The sequence below is a fragment of the Cyanistes caeruleus genome, chromosome 20, assembly GCF_971803275.1.
Source record: "Cyanistes caeruleus chromosome 20, bCyaCae1.hap1.1, whole genome shotgun sequence".
Taxonomy (NCBI): domain Eukaryota; kingdom Metazoa; phylum Chordata; class Aves; order Passeriformes; family Paridae; genus Cyanistes; species Cyanistes caeruleus.
The window spans coordinates 7,041,474-7,054,240 of record NC_141720.1 but is presented as its reverse complement, the minus strand read 5'-3'; the positions used below and the strand labels follow the sequence as shown (position 1 = coordinate 7,054,240).

Sequence of the window (12,767 nt, the reverse complement as noted above, 5' to 3'; positions counted from 1 at the left end):
GGCTTCTCCCTCACCAAATCTTTCATTCCCTTTGCTTCCAAACAGCCTGAATTTGGGCACGTGCCAAGTGCACTGGAAAAGACACCTGTCTGAGGTGTTTGTGGGAGAGCAGCTTTCCCTGGTGATGAAAGGGAAAGGAAAATGGCCCAGATTGGAAGGAAGTGGCTGTTCCCAGTGCTACTGGGGTCCCTTTGGGTGCCTTTCAGGGTGTCAGGAGCTGAGGCTGAGGCTCCTGCTGTGACCAACATGTGTGGTTTTGTTCCAGGTTGCACTGAGAGCAGAGCTAACCCAGTGCTGCAGAGCTGATCCAAAGGACGTTATTGTTTGTGGAAAAGCTCCCAGGAACTTCACTACAGCCTGGACCTGTTCTTTCGACCTGCCTGCTGCAAACCAGCTTGTGCTTACGTTTGTAGTGGTGAGTAATCAGACAGGGAGCTTACAAGCTGTGTGAGCCCATGTTTATGTTTTGGCACAATTAGCAATCTCAGCTCGCATTTTTATTTGCTTGGGCCCCTCAGCAGACAGAGGAAGTGCAGAACAGATTCGCTGTGTGTTACACTCTGCTCCAGAAACAGGGAGGAAGAACTTGGGAGAGACCTGCTGCACCCTTCAGACTTCTAAAAAGCAGCTGATCCCTGACACAGAGCTGTTTCTGGGTGGTTCCTAACATGCTGCCCTGTTGGGTTCTTTTTCCTAAATCCCCACTACATCACATTCATACGTTTCTTCTGGGATTTAAAAACAAACACTGAACCTTTTCCGGGATGATATTTCTACCTCCCCCACTACTCTCTGAGCCTTGCTTGCATCATTGCCAACATTTGTTCATTTAAAGCTCAGAAATCTTAGCCCAGTGGAGGGCAGGTGGGATTGGAATCATCCTGCCCTGGGAGGGATGTGTACAAACACTTAGTCCAGGCATCAGGAGCCTCTAGAAGTTGAAGAACTTATTTCAATATAAGATCATTGAACACTGCATGTATCAAACCCTTGTTAGTAAAGACCTGGTAAGAAACATGATTTTGAAGAGCAAGTTGGACTTCCCACAGGGTTGGAGTCCTGAAATGTACTCTAAGGCATCATTCAGCACAAATTCCCCCCAATGCCAGCCCCAGCCAAGTTAACGCATCGAGGCTGCTGATTTGAGAGCCCCAGCCTGAGTCACACACGCTCTGGCTGCCAGACGTGATGACAGCCTGACTCTCCCAGCCACTTCAACTGGAGCAGCAGGTTCTCAGCACTTCTGTGAATCAGGAGCTTTGTTCTTTGGCTCCAGCCACAGAGAGCGGACAGATCAATACATTCACTCACACCCCTGAAATAGTTTTAGTGAAATCTATTTATTACTCATTGTCATTTACAGATCGAGATGTTTGAAGGTGTTACTGTTTGATTAGAGGATCTCTGTGCCATTCTTTCCAGTCTTTGGGGGCAGGAGGAAAAGGAAGGAAACAAAGAGGAATCCTTCAGGGCTTTGGCCAGCTGAAGTCTGGCATGTTCCAGTGTCTGTTGGTTCAGGTGCCAGCTCAGTAGCACACACCATTCACAGCCTTGCTTACCTGTGCAAACCACTGTGTTCACAGTAGGTGCTGGGTCTCCACATCACACTGAATGTCCAACAAAACCATTCTGATGTGATTTCCAAAGGAACATTTTTAACTAAGGCCAAAGATATGTAGCCATGTTGGTTGAGCAGTTTCTTTTCAGTTTCCAAATTCTGTGGTCATTTCTTTTTCTTCTCTCTCACAACAGTGTAGGCCTTTGCTCTGCCTCTTTCCTTATATATAAATCTTAGCCCACTATATCCCAGTCTCCAGCTCCTCCAGATAAAGCTTTTTGCTCCCTCCTGGTAAGACACATCATAGTCAGACAGAAGATTTTGTGGGCTCTTCTTGCTCTTCCATTGCAGTGGAAGCACTTCATCTCTGCTTCACTGGTTTGAGAACTTCCAATCTGGAAGAACTTTATTTCAATCTACTCTGAACCCACCACTGGATATAGGCTGACTCCAGACCCTCATTCAGATGACAATCAAAACTCCTCTTTGCAGATGAACACTTAGAATCCTTTAGGTTTGGGTTGCTCAATTCTTTCCTGTCTTCTCTTCAAGTAGCACAGTGTGGGCAGCCCTTTTGGGGCTTATAGGCATCCTGGCTCCTGGCTTCCCATTCTGGGGGGCTCTGCTCACCCTTCTCCAGATGAACAGAGAACACTGAAGATCCAAAATCCCTGCAGGCACTGACATTCCTGGGAGTGAGGAGCCAGGGTGGCCTCACCAACTGGTGTGTCCAGGCTCTCAGAACTACAAAGAATGAGTCACAAGAGCTGAGTCCCAATTCTGCCTCTGCCCATGATTCTCTGCATCATCATATTCCCTCTCAGCTTCCTCAGCTAAAAAACAGGAGTCATAATATTTCCTTACCTACAAAGGCTGTTAGGAGGATTATTGCATTGTTGTGAATTCCACAGATGAAAGGTACTACAGAAGAACAAACTGCAATTATTGTTTCAAACCTCTGCCCTAATCCTGTCATCCTTAACTTACTGAATAACACTTACTCAATCGAGGAAATCCTGCCACTACACTGAAGATGATCATTGGAAAAGATGACTCTCTGTTGTAATAAGAGCATTTATCCCCTTGTGTTCAACACCCTTCTGCCTGACACCAGAGTGATCTGAGTCATATAACCTCCCCTTGCAGTGGGGAACTGAGGTTTTGATGGTAGAACAGGCACAGTGAAAATCAGAAGCTTGCAGGAAATATCTATTGCAAAGATCAGAAAAATTGGTATTCCCAGCATTCCCTGATTCCTGCTAAATATTGTTGGGTGCAGTCACACAAGGTACTGAGTGTGGCCCATCCTCCCAAAACTCATCTGTCCCACCAAGTATCTCCTTTTCTCCTTCCATCCCCTCTCGGTTTCAAAACACCCAACACTCCATGAGCAGAGAGGCAAAAAGTGCCGGTGCTTAACAGCTATGAAAACCGCTCTGGTTTTGCACAAATAACACTTTTCTTATTGAAGCCTGTGCACAAAGCTTCTGAGAAGGATGTAGGTGCCACTGGGCATTACAGGTTAAAAGTACTACAACAGCCAGCAATAAATACATGGCAGGTGTTTGTTAACAAGGCACTAATTGGGTAACTGGAGGTGCAGCATAAAAGACCACAGAGGCCAATTGAGAAGCTTTAGGTGAATCTCAGATGTTCCTCTGGGCTTGGGGAATAGGAGGAGGTAGAGTTGCTGTGGGTTTGTGTTTTATGGAAAAGCTGGTGCTAAGGTGTCTCAAAAGAGACAGCCTGTTCTATCTTGTGCATAAAACTGTGTGACAAAATCAGTTCAGAATTTAATTTAAGGATTATGACTCTCTTTTCCTCGGTTGGAGTGCTTTTACTTTGGCTTTGGTAACTTGATCTTAAATTGTTCTGATTAGATTTCACTGTACCTCCTAAGGGGGTTATTCAAACTGAGTCAGCCTGTGCCTGTTTGGCTAAACCATTATCTAAACTCATTGCCTTGCATAAAGAAGGCTTTAGGGATCCCAAAATATGTTTGCTTTCCTAATCCCTTGGAGGATGCAGCAGGGTTCTTCAAGCACAAGTGTGCAGACCTACAGGTAGGTGTGTGAATGACTGCTGTGTTCCAGGTTGAAAGCTGATCGTGGTGACATCTCTGGGGACAGTTTCCCACATGAATTGTTTTGCCTGCTCAGCCTGCTGCATAATGAACATGACAATTTGGGATGAAACTCTCTTACACCCACCCTGGGTGAGATAAGGCAGGGTAAGGTGTAATTGGAGGCTCCTTTTGGGTTGCAGTTTTGATGTACCCTCCATCATCGTGCTCCTGACAGTGGATTTGCAGCGAGGCTCAAACTCCAGCATGGAACTTATGCACATTCACTGTGAGGTGAGTGTTCTTCTAGCTGGGAGAATTTTTTGCTCTCACAGAGTTTCTGCTCTCTGGATTCTCTTGTCTTTGCCTGTCTGCCTGCGCTCTCTGATTTTTCTCTGCTCTTATGTTCTGTGTCTGTTGCTGAACACTTTGCAATAGGAGACCCCTGTTCAGTTCCTTGTGGCTCTGCTAACAGCATTACATTGCAGCCAACACTTCTTTTGTTGCAGGAGTTTGTCTTTAACTTAAGTATAAATATTTTTAAAACCTGAGCTTTCAGATTATGATTTAGCTGAAAAGGAGTCTTTAGTGTGCATGGAGTCCATTTTTCCAAGTGTTCATAATGAATACTCAGCCCATTTCTCCCTGTTCCCTCCCTTGGAAAGCTTCAGCTGCCAACTTTTCCCAGCCCCCATGCCTTGAGCTGCAGCAGTTTTCATTTAGGGGCTCTTTGGTCATGCTCGTGATTTGGTGTCTGTGTATATTATGGCATTCAGGAATTCCTGCTCTGGTTATCCATATGGATTAGGTACATCCTGGAGCAGGACAGTGCAGTCAGAACTCCTCTGGTTCTCGTCAGCTCTCAAATGCTTGGATACACTTGTGGTCATTTAGATTGCCTTGCAAATGGGTTTAGAGCAGAACAATGGTAAAAAGTGCTCAAAATCCAGTCCTTTCCCCTAGTCCCAGGTGTCTGGTGTTCAGGGCATTTGTGGGCAGGCCAGAGCTCAAGTGCTGTTTCAGAGGGATTTCCTCTGGTTTTGGCAATCAGGTTTGTGAACACCCGCTCATGAAGTGTGGTGGTTCTCCTAAAGCAGACCCAGAATTTACCTTTTTCTTACTGCTTGCATGCTTTGTGCTCCTGCAGAGACCATGTGCTCTGGGCATGGAGGGTGGGGAGGTGACTTTGGGGTACCTGATGGTCAAGTCAAAAGGGTCAGCTGGCAGGAGGGAAACCCATGTCTCACACACTGACCTGGAGTGGGGTTTGTGTGTCAATGCAGATACACCAAATGCTGCCTTAGTAAGCGTATCCAAGAGTGGTAGAGTTTCTGGTTCCTGAATTTGCACAAGCCTTGGAATTGAGTGCCAAAAAGCCCTTTTTGGGGGGGAGCATGGCTAAGGCGAGTGTACAATTTTTGTTCCATCCTGAGGCATCTGAAAACACGGCTAAATGGAATTCTCTTAAGCCTGTACAATCTTTGTGATTATATCTTACCTCTGGAGAAATTTTACTCCCATTGGTTGTGTTTCTCTAAAGCTAATCTTCTGGAAATAAGGCCTTTTAGTAAAACTGCCTTCACCTTATGGTTACAATAAACTGACTTATTAATTGGCATCAGCATGTGGCACTCTGAACCAGCAGCGTGGCAGCCTCTGCTGGCACACGTGTCCACAGAGAAATCCCCTCGCTGTGCCTTATTCCATCTTGGCACTCAAATGTTCCCATCATTTATTTTCTAATAGTTCTCTTATTTATTTTTTTTTTCTGCAGCAATTCAAGCCTATTTTGGCTTCTAACAATTTTTTGTTTCAACTTGTGTTTGCAGTTGTGGATTTGCTTTAGGACATGGGCTGTGTGGGTCTGTTACTTGGAAGTGTTTTTAACAGCGCTGATGTTTGTTGATGCTTTTATGGTGGTGTGCTGGTAAAATTCACATTGTTTTTATTGTATACATTAGATTAATTTCTGTTGTTTTCAGCAGTTGACAATGTTATGAAATGCACCAACCAGTGCAAACTACATCGGGCTGTAGGCTTTCTCGATGGATTTTTTTTGGCCGCTCACTACTCCAGCGTGCATCGGCGGCGGGCTATTTTTATTGCGGCTCGTATTAGTTGTTGCGTAATAAACGCGAGAGCGCATTACCCAATGCAAACCGCGATTAAAAAAAAAACAAAACCAAAACAACACACACACACACACAAAAAGGGGGGCGAGAGCAGTTGTGATTTCCAGCTCGGCCTCCCGTAGCACGCGTGGATCCCACGCGTGTTTCCAGCTGCACTTTTCAGGCTCTGCTCGCACCTCGGCAGGCGCGACGCGGGCGGAGGGGGGAAGCCGGGATTTTCCCCGGCCATGTCTGCCCGGGGACACCCGCCCGCCGCCACCTCCTCACGGCTCCGTGTCGCCGCTCCCCCGCCCCGAGCCCCGCCGGCCGCTTCCCCCGCTGGGGACACCGCGTTGGGCGGCCCCGCCGCCCGCTGACCGGGGCATCACCCCTGCCGTTCCCGTCCCCTGCCCGCCGCTCCGGGGAGGGCGCGGGGGGCCGGGGAGGGACCCGCCGGCTTCTGGGACTTGTAGTGCGGGCTGCGGCCGCCGCTTCTCCCCCGGCCCGGCCCGGGACTACGGTGCCCACATGGCCTTGCGCCCCGGCGCATGAGCGCTCGGGCGCTGTAGCGCATCTATTATACTGCCTTGCCGAGGATAAAAAGAAGAGCAACTGGAGGGACTGTAAGGCAAACGTTGCTGGAGCTGCCGGGGCAAAGTAATCTATTTAATCTTTCCCTTTATTTGTTAGATGCTTGGGTGTGCGTTGCTAGCACTGGGCCATGGTTTCTGGAGGGAGGGGGGGCCGGGAAAGAAGGGGGAGGAAAGCAAAACCCACTTGGGAAAGGCCAATGCTGATATATTTTTTTTTTCCCCCCTCCTCTCTTCTTCTGCTCCTTCTTGTTGCGAGAGCCCCGCGTCGCTCCCCGCGGCCCCGCAGCCTTTGTGCGCCGCCACAATTGTAACAAAGCGCGGCGGGGCTGGCTGCAGCCTGGCCATTGATTTCCTCCCGGCCCCGCCGCTCCTGCCCACCCTTTTCTTCTTCTGCCGCTTCTTCTCCATCTTCTGCTCCCCCTCCCCTCCCCTTCTCGCCGAGCGCCCGAAGACGCCCCGGCCGGGCGCAGCTGCGGCCCCGCCGAGCCCCGCGCCCCAACGCAGGACGGGCTTGCATGCTTTCTTTCTCTTCTCTTTTTTTTTTCTTTTTTTTTTCCTTTTTTTTTTTTTGGTTTGGTTTTGTTTTGTTTTGTTTTTTTTTCTTCCCCCTCTCGCTCTCGCTTTCCCTCGCTCGCTCTCTCTGCCCGCCATCTTTTGAAGGGGAAAATTAGGGGCGAGGAAAAGGAGGGCTGCGGGCGCTCTTGAAAACAAGGAAAAAAGAAAGAGGGGAGGGGGGGAAAAAAAAAGAGGGAGGGAAGAGGAAAAAAGAAAATTTCCAAAATAGCTGGGAGAAATGGGGGGATTAAGCAGGCTCCAGCCCCCGGTGCCGGCGGTGCGCGGGTGCTCGGCCCCGCGTTTGTCGCGGCCGTGCTCGGGTGCGGAGCGGGGCGCGGAGCGGAGCCCGGCGGCGGCCCCAGCCCTGCGCCAGCGCCCGCCTGCTCCGGCCATTTCCCCGGCCCCGCCGCTGGCTTGGGAGCTGGGAAAAGGTCTGAGCAGGCAGCGGATGAAGGGCTGGAAAGTGTGCGTTTCGCGTGTTGTCCGCGTCCGCATGCATTTATTTGTGTATGTGTGTGTGTGTGTATACCCAGCTGCTCCGGTCGTGTAAATATCCGGTGTTTACCAAACTTTTGCAAATAAATGGAAACCCAAGGGTTCGCTGCCTAAACTTGATATGCTTTCTAGGTGTAAAAAGAAACACAGATCGCAGATTTATATATAGAAGTGTCACTCTATAAATAATGCTGCCGATAATAAAATGTAAAACTTCAAAACTCCCGTGCTTCTCCTCCGTTTATACTTCTTGTTTGGGTTTGGCACCTCCCTGGGCGCTGGGGATAGAGCATTATTTGTAGCCTGCTTGGTTTCACTTTCAAACAAAGCTGTAGTGTTCAGGTCGTGGGTCTGTGTGCGTCTTTACGTGGTTGGGTCTCGCAGGGTGTTAATTCAGAACGTGTTTTCCTCCACAATTGGCTTTTGACAACGTGGAGAATGCGTTCTGTCAGGTTCGGGATAAATGTTCTGTGAGAGCCCCAGAGTGTGGATGTTCCTTTCTGTTGATTTCTTCAGGAGCCAAAACTTGCTGAAATAAACTTGTTTGGGTGAGCAAATATGATGGCTTCACTAATATTTCGAACTTCTGTATGTAGGTTTTGGGGTTGGTTGGTTTGGTTTGTTTTTTTTTTACATCTTCACTGGTAAATAATAGCAGGTTAGAAGCTGACATAATTAGCAAAGCACACCTGCTGTTCCTTGTTGGGAATAGAAAAGCATGTTTTTAATATGCTTGTTAATATTTTTAATGTGTACAGTGTGAGTGTGCTGGGGGGTGTGTGTCTACATGAAACTGGAAGTTTAGTTTTAAAGCTGAAGCTGTTGTCTTTAATTCACACAGTGCTAAGCCAAGGTATTAGAGGGGACTTGGTGACTACCATATGTGCTGCAGGATCTGGGTGACAAGTGCAGAATAAATATGCATCGATCAAAACAAACAAGAAGTCCCCAAAGCAGTTTGGTTGCTTTACAAGCAGAAAAAGCCATGATCTGTATTGCTTACAACTCCCTAACTGCTTGAGTGTTCTGTGAATGCAGGTCCTGCCTCCTGATCTGCAGATCACAGCACTGGCAGACTGCTGGGTGTCTCATTTTTTTTTTAGCACAGAAGTTTGGGGAGTCTTTAATAATTCCCTGGAAGGCTCCTGCTGAAACAGAGTTACTCCAGACCTCAAAGCCTTCCTTTTTGGAAAGAAGAAATGCTAAGATTGTGTATGTCTTTCTCTTTAGTCTATACCGGATACAAATAATCACTCATGCTTATTTCGTGTTTTGAGACAATGATTAATAAAAGGGTTGGGCAGGGGGTAGCAGTCTTATACAATGTTCAGCATAAGCTTGATTGCAATATTGTCTCTTTGGTGCTGAGACAGTAGCTGTTGCAGTGAAAGGCTTTTTAGTTGTAGTGACCTATGCATGCAGAGTTTAAATTAAGAAAGAATGCACGTGCAATGTGAAGTGTCTGAGGGTTGTTTTCAAAGCTGACTCTGGAGTGTTTGTTATCTTCAAATAAAAACTAGGCTCCTGCAAATAAAACTGGTGTCGTTTAAGCACCAAAGTGCTTACAAAAACTTTAGCTCTTGTCATTTAAAAAGTATTTAGAAGAAAAGCATGTTGAAGTCTTGATTTCCAGCTCAGTAAGCGTGCTGGGTGGCCTTGCCCTGTCTTTAAAGGGGGCTGATTTTGTTATTAGTCAGCATCTGCAAACGCAAGTGTTTCTGTGGGCTTCGTATCTGCTTGTGTCCAATGCTTGCACTGCTGTGTACAATGAATTAAATCACAGTTCTTAATAGTCTTGCAAAAAGCCTCTTTGCTGAGTTAAGAACTGTGTGTTTAAAACTCATCTCTTAAGAAGGAGCAAGTCTAATGGGGATTCTTGGTATCCCCAAACCTCACTTGCAGCCCAGGGGTCCAGCCTGCCTGACCTGAGGGTCTCTCCCTGTGAGGCTGAAGGCAGTGCATGCACTGGGCTGGGGCTTCCTGGGCTTTTCCCAGGCACATCTTTTACTTGGTGCATGTTCTGAATGATGCAGTTTAATATTTACCATTTCCCTTTGAGGGGAGGCACTTGTGCAGTGGGGTGTGAGTTTCCAGCCAAGCCCTGCTGCACTCCTAGAATCTCACTCCTCCTCCCAGGAGTAATCTGGGAGCCTGATCGCTCTTGTTGACAGCACAAACAACTCGGGAGTCAAATCCCTCTCCTCGGCAGCAGCTGAGTGATGTACTAAGGTCTCATATTTCAAAGGCTTAATTACTTTTACAAAATATATTACTCTGTCTACTTTGGTAAGCTATCAGGTGCCTTCAGCACAGGCAGAACTACACTTTGCTAAATAAATGAACAAAGAATGTTTTGCATCTCAGTGTTGTTGATTGTTTCTCTTTAATTCTGGTTGCTCCTTCTCTACTAATTTGCAAAATTCATTAATCCCCAGTGGGTTTCCCAATCATTACTATGAGCCATATGTTTTGTTTTGTTGTACGTGGTGTTGGTTTTGTTAGGTTTGGTTTTGTTTTATTACAATTTGTCACATAATTCTTTAGTAATAGCTCAGAACCCTGTTGGAAGCAGTGGAGTTCTGGGAGTTGGGAGAGACCCATTGTGTGCTGTGCTGATCAGTGAGCTGTCAGGACATCTTGGAAGGATGTGTGCATCTCCAGCTTTTCATTCCACAGGATCTTAATGCAACATCAGGGTTGTTTCGTCAATCATTAGTGCTTGTTGGAGGTGAAAAACTTTCACGCTATTTAACCCACTTGTTGCTAAAGCCAGTGTTGGAAGGATGTAAATTCTTCTGGAGAGCAGCACAGAAATTCTCTGTAATGTGTTGTGTTTTCTAGTAGTCCTTTACCCTTCTTCTTGATAAGATACCTCTATTTTGGGTTCCTTAAGCACCTTTCCAGGCCTTGGTCTCTTTTCAGCAGATGTTGTCATAGTTGGAATTGTTTCAGCATCGTGGATAGCCTGGTCAGAGGAATTTTTTTCTTCTTTCCTGGGAGCAGGGCTTTCTCCTCTCCACCAGCATTGCAGCAGGTGTAGCAAAGACAATTTGAGGTGAAACTTCTGTGCACAAACAAATTTTTCTGTCTGCACTGATCCCCATTTAGTGTCAAACTTTGAGATTTAGACTTGGATGTGATTGACACTGATCTGCTTTGGGAATGATCCTGTTTGCTCCTGCCTTTCCTTTAAAAAATGAGAAGCAGGGACAGGAGAGGATTGCTGTTCCACTCTGAAGTTTACATTTGGAGAACATTCCTGATGCACCTGCACTGACATCCGTGCAGAGCATGCACTGGCACAGATGTACAGGCTGAGATGTTCTTCATTGTGACCGACTCTTGTGTTGTAACCAAACCCTACTTGTATTGAAGAAAATGCACATTTCTCTTCTGGTAGTTTGTCTTTTCAACTGCTCAGCTTACCCTTGTGTAACATCACAGAGGGTGCCTGGTTGGGGATCTCTCCTGCTCAAAACCCATTGATCTGGCCATGCTGAGATAAATCTGTTTTCTAAAACTGCCCTGGTCCATTGGTTTGGCTATAAGCAAGTGCAGAGTTTGCAGTCCAGAGCTTTTTGCTGGGAGGGGCTGTAGGATGTAGCTGCCTTTTTGCTTACCAAGGCTGGTTTGGGAACTGTGTTGTGCTCTGAGCTGCAGTGAAAGTGATAAACTGAGCATGTATGTGTAAGAATTGTCTGAGTTTAGTGGAGAATGCTGTTCCTTCCTGGAAAGTGTTGTTTTTTGCAGCTTTTCTGTTGCTGCTACAGTCCTGCTCAGGGTCTGTGAAATAATGTAGAAGTGCAGCTCTTCAGTGAAGAGAGAGGGAATGTTCTCCTGGGTTTCCCCTGGAGTAAGCGCTTGCCTGAGTGGAACTATTATGGATCAGCCAGTGTGCTGAAAGTGTATTCCTATCCTGGGCAGGAACAAGCCACATGGGAATCAATTGGGATACTTGTCCACCCCGTCATGGTCATATTTCCTTGGACTTGAGCTTCATCCATATGCAGGAGCTCTGAGCGGCTTAGGGCTCATGTGCTCTAAGCCATGGGTGCTCTCAGCAGGAGCTGTGCTGGGGAGGCTGTTCCTCCTGGCAGGAGCCTGGCCTGTCCATCTGCCCTCAGCACTGTTCCCTGGGGGTCTGAGGCAGTAGAGGGAGTGCCTTCTTCCCCCCCCCCCTTTTCCTGCATCTGTTTCCTGCATAGGGAGGGGTACTAGGCTTTAAGATTGACATTTTTCCCTTCCTTGCAGACCCTTTGGGGATTTAATTCAAACGCACAAACTCAGAAACTGCTTTGATGCTCTCTAAGGGAGCGACAGCAGCTTAACTACCACAGTTAATTCACACCTCAGCTGACCTGGAACTTCCTTGCATAGCTGAGCAAGTTTATGGATCTACCCAAGCTTAGCAAAATCACTTCATCGGAAGTAGCAGACCCCATAGAGCCTTTTGTACTTGTGTGGCTGTGTTTACTTTGAGTTAACACACGGAGTTATTCCGGGACAATGTGCTTGTTCAAACACAGGGCACTTCAATTGCTTTGGAAACAGATAAAGCCAAGCTGGTGGGAGTGTGCACAGGGGATGAGTGGTGGTCTTAAATGAGAGGGTGCCTGGTGTAACAAGTGGTTGCTCTACCTGCAGAGCCGCAATAATTCCTTTGGTGTATGGGGGCTCTTACCCTGCCCCATTACCAAGTCTAACCTTACTGTGGCTGAGCTAACAAGCAGTATATTTATCTCATGGTAATTCAATCCCTTTCATTTCATCCTTCATCCCCTTAAGCTGACTTGATTGTCTTGTATTGATTTTAGGTGGACTTTGCATGGGAAAAATGCAGTGCTATAGTTGTAAACCCAGGATGTGATTTAAACCAGTGGCAGCTCATCCATTTTTACTACACTTGTAATGCTTTTTGTCCTGAAATGAGTCTGTTCTTGCCCAAAATAGTAACTTGTCTTAGGTTGCAATGCAAGATACAACCAAAAGGATGTGTTCTATTGCCAGCTGTTGAAACCAGCTGGGGCAGTGTTCTTTATCTCTTCCACCACCCATCCGCCCTCCAGGGGGAAATCTTCTGTTGGGCCATTGAGTCTCACGGCAGGACTGATAAAATGACATCATCCCACTGGGAGATGCTCCAGGGAGAGGAGCCGAGCATCCCTACCTGGATACAACCTGAGACTCAGAACACTGCAGGCAGCCTTTCCCCACTGCATTCCCAGAGGAGAGACCGGACCCATCTTCACCACTGGACCTTCAGTGGAAAACTACACCCTTCCACAGGATCACTGCTTCAGCAGAACCCCAGCTGTCACTCCAGGGGGGCTACAGCCACCATTTAATCAGACTGCTACCAGCACCCTGCCCAACAGGGTGTCAGGTTGTATTCT

At 47.2% G+C, this 12,767-nt stretch overlaps 1 protein-coding gene and 1 long non-coding RNA gene across 8 annotated transcripts in view; one reads left to right on the top strand and one right to left on the bottom strand.

Moving 5' to 3' along the window:
- BRD3 (bromodomain containing 3) overlaps nucleotides 1-12,767 on the top strand; it is a 41,545-nt gene that overhangs the window by 2,340 nt on the left and 26,438 nt on the right. For 3 of the 7 annotated variants that reach the window (XM_086858735.1, XM_086858738.1, XM_086858737.1), the window contains exons 2-3: nucleotides 266-415; nucleotides 3,824-3,914. The gene's annotated coding sequence lies outside the window, so the exon portion shown is untranslated. Of the gene's footprint in view, nucleotides 1-265; nucleotides 416-3,651; nucleotides 3,915-6,103; nucleotides 6,389-12,767 lie in introns of those variants that run through there. The other 4 variants (XM_086858736.1, XM_086858742.1, XM_086858741.1 and 1 more) reach the window with 3 other exon arrangements.
- LOC111937053 (uncharacterized) lies at nucleotides 1,322-3,096 on the bottom strand. The gene is made up of 3 exons (XR_002868391.2): nucleotides 2,560-3,096; nucleotides 2,423-2,479; nucleotides 1,322-2,302 (listed from the first exon to the last, which is right to left on the bottom strand). It is a non-coding gene; the product is annotated as an uncharacterized LOC111937053 (long non-coding RNA).